This window comes from Saccostrea cucullata, unplaced genomic scaffold (assembly GCF_032062105.1).
Source record: "Saccostrea cucullata isolate Sc308-1 unplaced genomic scaffold, CSIRO_AGI_Scuc_v1 ctg3229, whole genome shotgun sequence".
NCBI classification, from domain to species: domain Eukaryota; kingdom Metazoa; phylum Mollusca; class Bivalvia; order Ostreida; family Ostreidae; genus Saccostrea; species Saccostrea cuccullata.
The window spans coordinates 105,824-119,383 of NW_026925664.1; the positions used below are offsets into that span (position 1 = coordinate 105,824).

General features: G+C 31.8%; 1 pseudogene; it reads right to left on the reverse strand.

Annotated features, from left to right (window-relative positions):
• Nucleotides 1-3,325: 3,325 nt before the first annotated feature.
• Nucleotides 3,326-4,451, reverse strand: LOC134269546 (uncharacterized; annotated as a pseudogene).
• Between the last annotated feature and the right edge of the window lie 9,109 nt (nt 4,452-13,560).

Consider the following 13,560-nt stretch of genomic DNA (forward strand, 5'->3'; position numbering starts at 1 on the left):
GTGGGCCCTCTGTGATAGTAGAATATTGAACCACAAATTATTGAGTATTAAACGGAAGCCCTCTTTCGACACAAAAGTTAAAACTATGTCTTGGTATCAGCTGCAATTCTTGCTAAAAACTTAAACATGGTACGATTTTTTTTCTGTTTGATTTACCTAAGTATTCTTCTGTCAATAATAATCATAATACGAGAAACATTGCACTACAAGGCAAGATATATCTTTCTTTGTAAATTAATGTAAACTTTTTTTGGTTGATATTTACATGTACTTCAATAATCATAGACACATTTTTCTTTCATAACAGGAAATTTGCTATGTAAAATAACAAGAATTACATACATGTATGAAAAAGAATTAGCCATAGGATTTTACATGTAGAGTAAATGGTCTGACGGAAGACTTTTTAAAAAATTTTATGCAATACAAATTTTACACTTTTATTATTCATAAATATAATACTGATATTTACAAAGTTCACTAAATGTTATAATTATACTCAATAGTTTATATATACGGTACCGATGAGTCACCTACTTGATTTACCAATTTTACCACTGACCTAATTATTTGGAGCTCTTTTATTGAATGATGCTAAATATAAAGTTTAATAAGATAGCATAAACCAATGCTATTCACATATGCATAAAAATGTATCAAGATTATCCTCTAATCTAGTAGATTGGTTTTATTTGAAAGTAGCTTATCCAATTACCATCAATTTACAATAGATAGGGTTGGATAAAGAGTGATAAATATTAAAGCGTTTGGCCGGTGTTCACTATGAAGTAAGAAACGTGCTCACATTTTGAATTTTTACTGATGCTGTACTGTCCCTATTGTTCTCCTTCTCAGAAAGGCTGTACTACATGTACAGTGTATGTAGCGTGAAAATGTTTGTGTCTAATTTTAATTTTTTGAAATTAATTTTCAGTTTCTAGGCAATTAAAATTTTGAACTAAGAGTTGTATTGTTGATAACTGATAAATCATAAAAAAAATTGCGATGTACAATTTTGTGTGAATCTTTTTGAAATAAATGCGAGGAATGATTGCACGTACTTTCTATCCTATTCTTAACCAATAAAGATATAGATATAGCAATTAATATACGAATTAGTCTCATCGATTTATCTTGTCATTGGTCGTTGATGGTAATCTAACAACGAAGCTATGTTATGAAAGTAATGAATTTAACTTGTCTGTCCTCACGTTCCCTTACTTATACAGCAGTATACCCTCATCACCTGCATACGAGGTTGATAAATCTCACTTTATTTGACATGCATGAGCATGTTTTACGTCTTGGTAATTTTGAAAACGAGGAAAATTACTGACAAAGAAGTTGATTTAACAGGACTTTTAGCAAGTCATTTCGCAAGTTCTCTGGTGGAGCATTGTCAGCAAATTCAATTTATCATTGAGTCAAATGCAATAACTGACTTTTTTCATACTAATAGTAAGTCCATTATTTTTACACTAAATTGACGACGGATTTTTCCTTTATTTTCCGATCATGACAAGGATCAGACGATGGGTGTGACTGATTGGCTTTGGATGCTGTATAGCACGTGATGCAACCTCTGATGTTTTCGAGGTCGGCGTTTACTCTGCTCCTATATTGTATTTTTTTTTAAACTTTTGATTTCAAATACTGTTTGTTATGTCCATGCGTTTCACTTCAGAAGCAATTTTTACAAATCTTAAGAGAGTTCCAATGGAAGTTTTATCACAAATTTAAAAAAATTTATACGGTGATTCGGAACGATAGGTGAACAGTTCGTATATATTTTTCCCCTGGTTATTAAATTGTAATCTGCTCTAATATAATCGCATTGGCCTAACTGCATTTTGCGCCAATATTTGTATTCTTAGATACAATAACTCTAAACCGATCTCCTCTGTGACAGTAGGTTTTCGTGCAAAAAAGATTCCTCCCCGCTTAATGACCAAGAGTACCGAGTACAGGCAAAATTGCAGCTCTCCACCATCAAGTGGTGGCGTCTCGTCTGAGTGATATGAGAAATTGACGACCTAATAACTTTTTTTCTGTTTGGTTTTCACTAAAAATTGCTAGATTAACCTCCTTGATGACTTCGCCTTTGACAAACAAGGTTAATTTACGTGTGTGTGAGTTTCTCGTATTTTTTCACCATATTCTTTTGCAATATGAATATCGGTTCCTGTAAAAAGATTTTTTGAAAAACAATATCTGTTGATACAAAATGAAATAATGCAAAATTTTACAATTTTAGTTTAGGACATTTTTACTTGTTACTTGAAACAAGTGGTATTGTACAATCATCTCCTTAAAAATCAGATTGTTTTTCTGATAACTACTCAACCGCGTGTAAAGTGATTGCCTAGTCAATCAATTTTTATTCCACAAATAACTTGTGACTCTGTTCATTTTTAAGTCCTCCATATACATTTTGTGTATATTTACATGTTACACAAATAAGAAGCATTTACTTCTTTTAAAAAGTATTATTTTTTAAAGCTTTCATCTTATTTTCTTGCTTTTTAGGAGTATTTCATATTGTATCATATCTTATTTATCTTATTTTGATATACACTTTATTAATGTATAGTTCCTATAATTCCTTCATATATGTGGCACGCCAAGAAAAAAACCTCTCTTAAGGGACTTTTTGTCGAAATTTGGTTTTTTGCATATTCTAAGAGAACATGTCTTCCCATTTATAAAAATGATATGGAAACCTAGTTATGCGCTTAAATAAGCTCTCTAGCATGAAGCAAAGGGCATGGAATATTTTGACCTGACGTCAATTTCTTCTCGCAACGTCAAACAAAATCTGCTTATCATAAAGTTATTAATAAGAGAAACGTCAAACTCTGACACCTTTAGATAAAACGGAAAGTTCAATAAAATATTTTTTTAAATAGACAAGATTCAAACTTAATAAAAACCATTGCCAGAGCATGCAAGCGAAATATTTTTTTTTAATTTTGATGAAATTATATTTTATTATAAGTGAAAACATTTTTCATAATATAATTGTATCATTCTGGATTCCTAGGATGTCTTTTTATTTCACTACTCCTCAATATCAACAGGAGGACAGGTCGTGTCTTTCCACGGATCCTGAATAAATGGACGGATTCTTTGATACAAATACTTCTGCCTCTCTCTTGTTAAACCACCAGGTAGGATTGTCCTGGGACGAGCATTTGTATCAAAGAATTCAGGATCGCATTTCAAGGCATTTGAAAGGAATCTCTTCGTCGACATTTGATTTTCTGCAAAGCACGAATCCGGGCCTGTCTTGGGTAAATCTAAAGTGTTGATAATTCCCGAAGTCCTTTCAGAGGAGAGAACGTTGATGAAAGAATTCCATCCAATCTACATGTAACCACATCCATGTTTCCTCCTCCTCAAAAAGAACGGCGTTGTTGGAATAGCAAGATTTGTCCACAATATTACATAAATCTGCAATACTGTTGCAATCTGTCCGTCTATACAGACGCTTGATGTGTGCAAAACTTCAATAAATTAGACATCTACAAAATTTAATGGTAATTTATATCAATTTGTTTCAGAGAGTTGATAAAAATGGTTTGAACAATGATGTTCATTTAAAATTAAAAATGAAGGGTACCTTCCGTGACCTGGAATTTGCATCATGAAAGTAATTTGCTGATGAAGTCCCAGGAGAACTTTCCAGCAAAAGTACGCTAGCACATAGCGATTCTTGTTTTGTCCTTCATAAGAGAACAGAATTACATATTTATGTATGGGTTAAATTTTTGATTTTATGATGATTCATTTTGGGGGGGGGGGGGGGAACAATCACCTGCACAATTATCAGCATGGATAACACAGTTGATTTCCCCAAATCCAAAATTTAGCAGAGCGTGATGCAGCATAGAGATCACTGCGCTGGGACCATGGGTTTTAGAGCCATTTTCACCTACAAAGATATCGATATCTTTATTCATTGGATAATTGTTAGATACATTTCCTAAAATAAACCGTATAAATTCAATTCATATAAAAGGTAAAAAGTCTATCATTTTATTTATTATCAATAAAAAACAATCAAAATGTATCACTACGATAATATTAAATTTTCATTGTTAAATCTAAAAAGCATATCATAATCATATATAGTACACTATAAAATGTAATTGTATTCATATACTGATGGATAATCATTATCATATATATACTATAAAATGTAATTGTATTCATATACCGATGGTTTCATTCTCATTAATGAGGTAATTGTATTGTCTTGGTACTCCATCCACCCTCACCCCAAATAACTGTACTTTACGTGGAACGAGAAAATAGAGGGGTCCCATTTGTCATGCATGATGAGGAATAAACATCTGCTGGGAAAAATCAAAGGTGTAATGGACCTTAGTGTAAGTGGAAGAGCAAGGAATTGATGGACCATAACCTCGTCTGACATTTTCAATCTCTGTCATCGATTCCATTACAGCTTGCTGATAAGCTTGTTTTTCCTTGGCAGCTCATTGAAGGTGATCTTGGAATGCAGTGGTACACCTGAGCTTTTCAACGTCACCAACGGCTAACCGAATGGCATTTCTGTGTCTCTCACATACGTGACAAACGTCGGTTCGTGGTGTACTGATCTTTATATGAGGTATACATCTCAACCATACATCTTTAAATGTAGATAATCCTAGCGCCCGAATGTTTGATTGGGCACAGCTTTCAACATACTGCTTGTGTAGAGCATCTTTAGGATATGAACATGGTAAAAAGATAGGAGGTTCTGTGTCCCTTCCTCTGGTTCCTGCTGGCTGGGGTATTCCATGTTGACTCCCATAATTTATCAAGTACTGGACCGCATTTTTTACTTCTTCAAACTTGAAGGCATTTGGGGCTTTTCTTCCCTCGTTACCATGGACACGAGAAGTAATGCCTTGAGATTGCAAATGTTTTTGAAGGCTGTCTAACGTATATTCTTTGACATCATATATAAACTCAAATGCCTTTCTACATATTTTTTGTCCCTGCAATGTGTACGTATACTTTGTTCTCAATCGAGGGTTTGATAATTTTTTCCCGAAGCCAAACTGATTTAAACTGGTCATAATCATAATTTCCTTCTCTGCCTTCTCCAAATCCCGAATGCTGTTTATATGATCAGTAAGTTGCTCAATGGAAAAATTGTCAAGGCAGTTTTTTGAACACGTACAACCAGCTCTTGCAATACAAAAAATTTCACTACAATCATTCTCATCTTGTACACCTGTGGGGTGTGTCTCTGTAGCATGATCATAATCAGAATCAAAGAACAGATGAGCTAGTCTTTCTACAGATAAAGGTTCACGCAAATCAGCATCACATTCAGTATCCAATTCACCAGAACTGTCTTCATAAAATTGATGTTGTGAATGAGCTGAGTTTGCTATACCCAAACGTTCCTCAAATATATTTTCTAGCTCCTATCAAAAATAAATAAATAGAATAAAATATTATATTAATAAAATAAAATTTTAGAATTTTACTTATGTATTCCTATTTTTCATTTATGAAATATTTTTAATGTATCTATACATGTTTTGTGAAAATTGAAATGCCTATAAATCACACAACGTGTAGCCGGTTTTTTAATATTTTTTTTTTTAATTTATTTTATTTTTTTTCCGGGTAGGTGACATAATTTGCTTGGTATAGCACAAATCACTTTTGTAACCATTTCTTTAATCACAACATAGCGGACACTAGACATTAATTTCAATATCAGTTTCTATATGATACTACGTGAACTAAAAGTATCCCCAATTGTTAAAATTAATGTGTTACTTATGTGTACCATTACCAACATATGTATGCCTCCAATTTTTAATTAAATAAAAAAAATTAATCTTATAAAAATCTATTCATGTATGCAATTCTTTTAGAGTGAATAATTATTATTATTATTTTTTTAATATTTATACATGTACTTGAGAAACAAATATTACGGACACGCTGCAGATTCATCTCTTTCCAAATCAAAGCTCAGAGCGGAATGGCGGAACATCCGAGATATCGTTGTAGAACTAGGGTACCACCTTGGAACCTCGGGGTGGTACAAGGACGCCATCAACACAATACAAACCAGCTCAATTGACCCCGAACAAGAGAAAAAATACATCGATTTACTTGGAGATGTGAGAGAATTTCATAAAACTGTAGATAATCTTTCAAGTAAGTTGAAGTTAAAATTGTAGATCAAGTTCTATGTTTATGAACACTGTAAAAAATAAGACGTGAAAGTCACTAAAAAGATTAGTAAATTTACCGGTATCGTCCATACAATCACTACGTTAAAAGAAGTTTTACTAGGTAGTGGATACATTTACTAGATAAGATGAGTAAATATATCATTGACAAATTACTTTCATTTGATATCTAAGTATACAAGCGACCCCCGCTCCATAACTCACTATCCTAACCAGTAAACTTAAATATTTTTAATCACGACAAACTCTTTACGAGGCACACTAGTTAAAAGTACTAGTTTTTCTTTCAGAGAATATACATATACACTTGCGCATTTTAAAGTGTTTATTACACATATGACTTCTACTGATATCACTTTGCCAATTTTGATAAATAATCCATGATTTACCTTTATTATATTACCTTAGATTTACATTTTTCAGCTCATATCCAGATTATCTAGAGAGAGTTGATACTGCCTCATGGTAATAAACGCATGCTAATTAAATTCACATATGACTTGTGAATACGGTTTGTAGAGCACCATAAATATACAGTACTGACCAGATACAATTCTAACATACTAGGTATCCCAAAAAAGTCCTCTGGACAAAGGTCTACCAATCCCAGAATTCTCAGGGACGTCCTGGATTTGTTCATTCACGCGTGGAAAATTTCGAAAGGCAAGAAAGCTCATCCTGCAAAAAAATACGGAAAATAGATAGAAAATAGCGGTATTTCATACTAAAATCAATATCTTATCATATCAGCTTCAGTGGCCCCATATCAGCCCGAGGAATGACGTGACATATGATATGGATTTTAGTATATAGAATTTTATTTGTCATTTATTTAAAATAATTGAAACACGAGTACACATGATATGATCATTGAAGAATGTTTCGGGCCTAGTTATGACTTTTTTGTCGATAATCTAATAGAACCAGTTTTAGATTACTGATAAAACTAAAACGGCAAATGACATTAAAAAATTATTTTACCTGAATATTTAAATAAACACAAGTTAATTAACTTTTGAACTTTATTCAAATGTTACTTCCGGTTTGATATGGATTTTCTGACTGTCGGTCCAATACTTAATATATACTTGATACTTGATATGGATTTTAGAACTGATCCTTGATATGGGGTATTGTGACGTTACCCCATCGTACCGTGTAGAATCAGTGTACAGTGGACCCTCATTTATCCGGACGCTTTGGTTCCCAGTCCATTTGTCTGGATATGTGGAGCATCCGGATATCTGAATCACCAGTTAAACAAGACAAACTAGCATTTAAAATTTTCGTTCCGATGAAAAATCGTCCGGATACTGAAGCATCCGGATATCTGGCGTCCGGATATCTGAAAGTCCACTGTATTTACTAGTAAGTATATGGTTAGGAGAGAAAAATGATGCATGACTCGCTTGTATGTTCAGGACATCCATGGATATTGTACTAAAAACTGATGACAGAACATCCAAAAATACATACTAGCAATCAAAACTTGACATTTTTTACCCAATAAATCATATGCACCGATAACACATCATCGCTGATATGTATTTATCCTGTGATATGGCAATTTAAGAGGAATTGGGTTTTGAAAAAATAAACTTAATAAATAATTCCTAGACCAACCTAGATGGTTAATTTTTTCTGTAATTTCACAGTTTGCTGATTTTGTAAAATAACTTTCATCTACTTGATGGAAAAAGACATTTATAGGGCAGAAATATAAAACAAATACTGAAAAAAAAAATCATTTTTTGGAGCTTTTCAAAGAAATTCCAATAGGGTCCAATAGTAAAAATCGACAAAGAGCTAAAGCCACGAACCATCGAAATACGCCTTAACTAAAAAATCAATGAGAATTTCAATAAAGATAGTGTAGACTTGTAGCTTTTCATAACTGTTTTCCTTTTTTAGATATCTATAATACTTTTTCAAGAAGAGATATGACAGTATGGCATTGTTTTGAATGAAATTTACATGAGGAACGTCATTATTTGTAACGTAACGTCATAACATCGTAAAAAGCCCTTTGCTCTAGAACATTCAACATTAACTGCTTACTTTTGTACACCAAAGCGTTACAATTGTTCTCTATTTAAATATGTACTTTTAAAAGTATTTAATACTCTAGACATATGTCACTGCATTATATGACATAATTATTATCTGATATACCTGTAATAAATTCTAAAAAGTTTTGAAATTTTGTGACAGGATAAATATAAAGTGAAGCCCGGCGCAGTAATGGTTAAATCTTTTTCCTAAACTATAATCTGGGCCTATTATAACGAAATAGAATTATCAAAGTGGGTACGTATGTTTTTGTCTATGTGACGACCCCCGATTATTCGTGCATTTTGACAATGAAATATATGTCTTGCAGAATTCTTGAAGTTTTAAAGAAAAAAAGGGGGGGTGCAAGTAACATTAATTTGATTTGAAAGATGAGTATATATAGATTGTAGCCCTAAATTCGAGTTTTCCTAGTTATATTACCAGGTATGTCATAGTCTGCTAGTTAATATTGATATCATACGTATTTGGATTTAGATTTTTTTCTTTCAGGTATGTATCTTTTCCTTTATGCAAAATTATACAGTGTATTTTTAATTCTCATGTTCTATATCGCTATCACTTCTATTTTGTTTTTTGTTTTTTTGTTTTTTTTTTGGGGGGGGGTTGACGTAAGACATGCGTTTTAATTCTTTAATCTTAAATTATATTATTGTGTACTGCTTTTTAAAAAAATCTGCGCCTATGTTTATTGTTGAAAAAATCAAGTATTTTAATCAACAAAGGATTGTTGCTTGTCTTCAATATTAAACTGAGACTCGTTTGTATGTAAAAATATTTAAAATCGCCATGCACACTCAGCATTGTTAGAATAGTACTACATGTACCCGGGAATGGGACGAATTATATTTCGACCACTTTCTCTACTTTTCCAGGAGATTATTTATCGCCGCTTTTTTTTTCTCTTCCTGCTCCTTTATCCGTGAAAATCACTACATTGCCACAGTTTTTTTTATATATTTGAAGCGAAACAAATCTAACTATCAGTCATAGTGGAGGGGCATCCTAAGTAACAATATGTCCCAATTAGCGTTCACTGTACTGAGATATATAGGTGTTATGTATATAAAATGGTGTGAAAATGAAAGCTCAATTTTTTTATCACTGATTTTTAATAATTGTCTTCCCCAAGTAACGCTTTACATCACTTATGCAGATATTTTCTTCTATCTGTAGATAATTCAGTAATATGTCCGATCCATGTTATGTCTGATCACTAGATGTGATTGAGAAAGCCGCAAGGCAAACCAATTACTACTAGAAGATAAATTAGGGTTCAAAATCCATGTGTGCAAATCGTGAGTCTGACACCTTTTTATTTTAATCGGATAACCTCGGTATTTCCCTGAAAATGCATTCAGATGTTACAGAATTTCGGACACATTTGACACCTTTTTATTTTAATCGGGTAACCTCGGTATTTACCTCAAAATGCATTCAGATGCTACAGAATTTCGGACACCAGTTTCTATTGTAGTTTCGAGACGTTCTTTTTCTATAATGTATACGTGTGCAGATAGATCATCCCGAGTTATTCAATTTCAGAGTTATTAGATTACCAATAAATTTTTCTTTCTTTTTTCGTTCGGGAAAAAAATATGCGTCGTATTATTTTTTTAAAGGTATGCCAAAGAAAAAGTTCTAAGACATCATTAAAGGTTAATAAAGAAGGGAAAGCTGTGGAGAGAGAGAGAGAGAGAGAGAGAGAGGGGGGGCATGCGTTTTAGAGCTTCGAGTTTAAAAATAATATTAGCTAACTAACATTTACTGTAATCTTAAATGCATACTATTCATAAATGCTATATATTTCTTCAATCGAAATATCAGTGTGTAAACAAATAAAACTATTTACTTTTTATGTATCCTAGAATACACATGGAGTTGCATGAATTTTAGATATCAACTTCGGATTAGGCATTTTTTTATGTTTATAAACAAGATTGAAAACAAGTATTACGTTCAACATCTAGTGCTGGCAACATATTGGAAACTCGACACAAATCAATTCTCAACACCTTTTTCTAATTATAAAATTATTTTGACAAACTTCTTCAAATTAAGATGCAGTAGACCTCACGGTCAAATTATGACGTCATCATTGTATCATGTACGTAAGCATGAAAAAAAGAGCGTAATTTTAAATTTTATATGAAAGAACACATATTAAATGACAATTTAAGATATTCTATCACAAAATTATTGACAAATATGGGATAATATAATTATCAAGAATAAATCGGATATACTAATAACTAATTTAGGGTATTGACGCATATAATGAACATATAATTACTACTGAAATGGAGGATTTTGCTTCAATTTCTGAAAGCTCAACATTCATAAAATGTAAAATTCATATTGGCCACACGCGAGTACCTCTAGGATATTTTGCATGAAGGTGCCTATATATAATATTTTCATGCATGCAAAGTTTGGAAAGGGTACTTGAGTGTGGCCACATTCAAATTTCGAAATAACTGCCGTAAAATTGGCGTTTTTAACCAGTTTTTAACTTCATAGGTATATTTGTCTCTGCGCATGTGCTAAAGACGGTGGCCTGTGTACCAAAAAATTATATGCAGCGTACCATGACATTGTGCTCTACAAAATAACATATGAAAGGCTTCGTGATTTGAAAATTAAATTTTGTCTAAAATTAAAGGCGGATATTGATAATTCGTGGCTTTAGCTCTTTTGAGATAACCCCCTAAGAATTCGGGAGAGTAAACATTCGGGTTTTTTTTTATCAGAAAGCAATAAATATAACAGAAAAAAAATTATTTAAAAAAATTATCAAAATCCCTAAGGCAGAAATAATTAGACTCGGCCTCGTTAATTTATCAATCTATGACTTAATCTTCGTGCATGACATTTTCGATTTTCTCCCCCTTTGTCATCATCTGCATTCTTTAAATTACAAAATTTCATACAATGGAAATCTATGGGGCTTTTCTAAAAAATAAACTGTAAGATTTACTGATAACACTAGAGTTAAGAATCTTTTTAATAGATTAATAAAAGCTTTTTTTGTTCTCTTAATACGACTTCAAATTCTGATACTTTTATTAAAATTTTACATTTAATAAAAAAAAGTCTTAATTCTTGATTTGTGATAAAAAATAAAATTATAAGATTTAAATAAACCTACTGAATATTGAAATAGATTATAAAATTATTCAACAAAACGGATAAAAGCATTAAATGATTTTTCTTTCTGCATTGATTCATTTTATGTTATCGTTTGTGCACGGCTATCTGTATTTTCATAACCTTGCTCTCTTTTGTTGCTACAATTGAAATGGTGAAATTTCATTAGCCTACGGAGTAATATTGTTTATCTAATGGGACATTTGAACAAACAATACAAAAGAAGGCATTCTAGAAAACGGACTATACACTTCCTGAAAATTCATATAAAGATAAACACGGGCATCGGTAGATTTAAATAATTGATATTGAAAACCTTTAAAACAGATTGTATAAGAGGCAAAGTATGGCTTATAAATCAATATACAGAACAATTTCTAACGACTATTAACGCATAACTGCTTCGTAATCTGCTCTTATATTTCTGGTAAGTATTTTTTTTTCTTTCCTTATTGTTACTATGAACATACTTTTATGTTATTTATACATTTTGAGTATATTAACAGTATATATAACTCTTCGTTTCATTGTGTATTTTTTATTTTTTTTTTTTTTGTATACTGCTGCTAATGAGCTACGTCAGGTTGATAAGCAATTTACGTCAGGTTGATAAGCAATTCACACTTTAATATTGCAAAGACCAAAGAGTGCTTTTCCTTTATGTTACGCTTACTGTACTGTCTTTTTGTATTTTATTGCTGCCTATGATATTAAATTAAAATGAATTCCCTAAAAATAATTTCTAAAAATTCATAATATGATAATATTCTTTTACATTATATTGATCTGTTTTTAAATTCTCACTTAAAATGTAAATGGAGCGTTACAATCCTTGCAATAGTTCTTTTTTAATCAACCTCAAAGATCTTAAAGAGAAGTGTTATTTTTGTTCAATACCGAAAAGTATTAGGTTTTAGAAATTAGCAGGCTTCAGAACCTAAAAATTTAATTTTTATGGAGAAAAATGGAAGTAAAAATAATTTCAGTATGACCCTTAACGAATATGTTGTTCAATACGTCTTCCTCTCGCGTACGCGTGCGCAAAAAATTTTCCAAAGTTACCATGGTCTCAAGTACCCAGGAATGAATATACATAGACCAAAATTTTGGATAAAATGGATAATTTTTTTACTTGATATCAATGATTCATATTTAAGAAATACGGTATTATTTTAAAACATCTAACGCAATATATAAATGCGGGTTGGTCACGAGATTAAATTCTACATGTATAAAGCCCAAAGGGCTTAATGATGAATTTAATTTCGTACCAACCTGCATTTATAGCCCGATAGATGTTTTAAAATGATATCTTATTACTTGTATTTACATTTGTGACATTCATACTTTATATGTGCCTTATTGTGACTTTTAGCGTGTGAAATGCGTTATTTTTCAAACCCAACGGCATGTATGTAATAAACTGAACACGCATCGACCCTTTATGACGTCACAGAGAAATTACGTCGGACATTTATAATCTATGACCTCTTGACTCCTTTCCTGTATTTATACAGTTATACATACGCATTCCTTTCAGTAGTTATATAAAAGAAAACAATTGCAAATGTAAATATATATATAAATATTTTCAAGCGGGCTTAATATCCAGCATACATTTACATAATTGAATCAATTTAAACATAATTAGATATTTCAAGCAGGTTGAATATTAAGCATACAAGCATTAGTGAATCAATTTTAAAAATGAAAGAGATAGGTTCACTAACTCCATAAAATGGCCCTGTCAATATACCAATTAACCGACCAGATTCTAACGTCCCATTTCGAACATCAACATAAAGTAAAGACTTAGTTCTTTCATTTCCTGTAAAAAAAAAATTCCTCTAGGTGTCCAAGTTTGGAAACTCGGGCGTTATGAAACTGCAATATTCTTGATTTTTGAAGAAAATGGATGAACTTGAGCATCTTCAACTGTCGATAAAAATATGAGCCCACCCCGCAATCCAAAAAATTTTTCTTGGAATAGAATCTTCTGAAACAGTTCTTTCATAATATAATTGAACATTTTAGATCAGAGGTTGGGGGCTATGCAAATTATTCACATACAGCTTAAATTTTTGGTCACTTGGAAATTTTCAAAATTTGAGGAAAATGACGA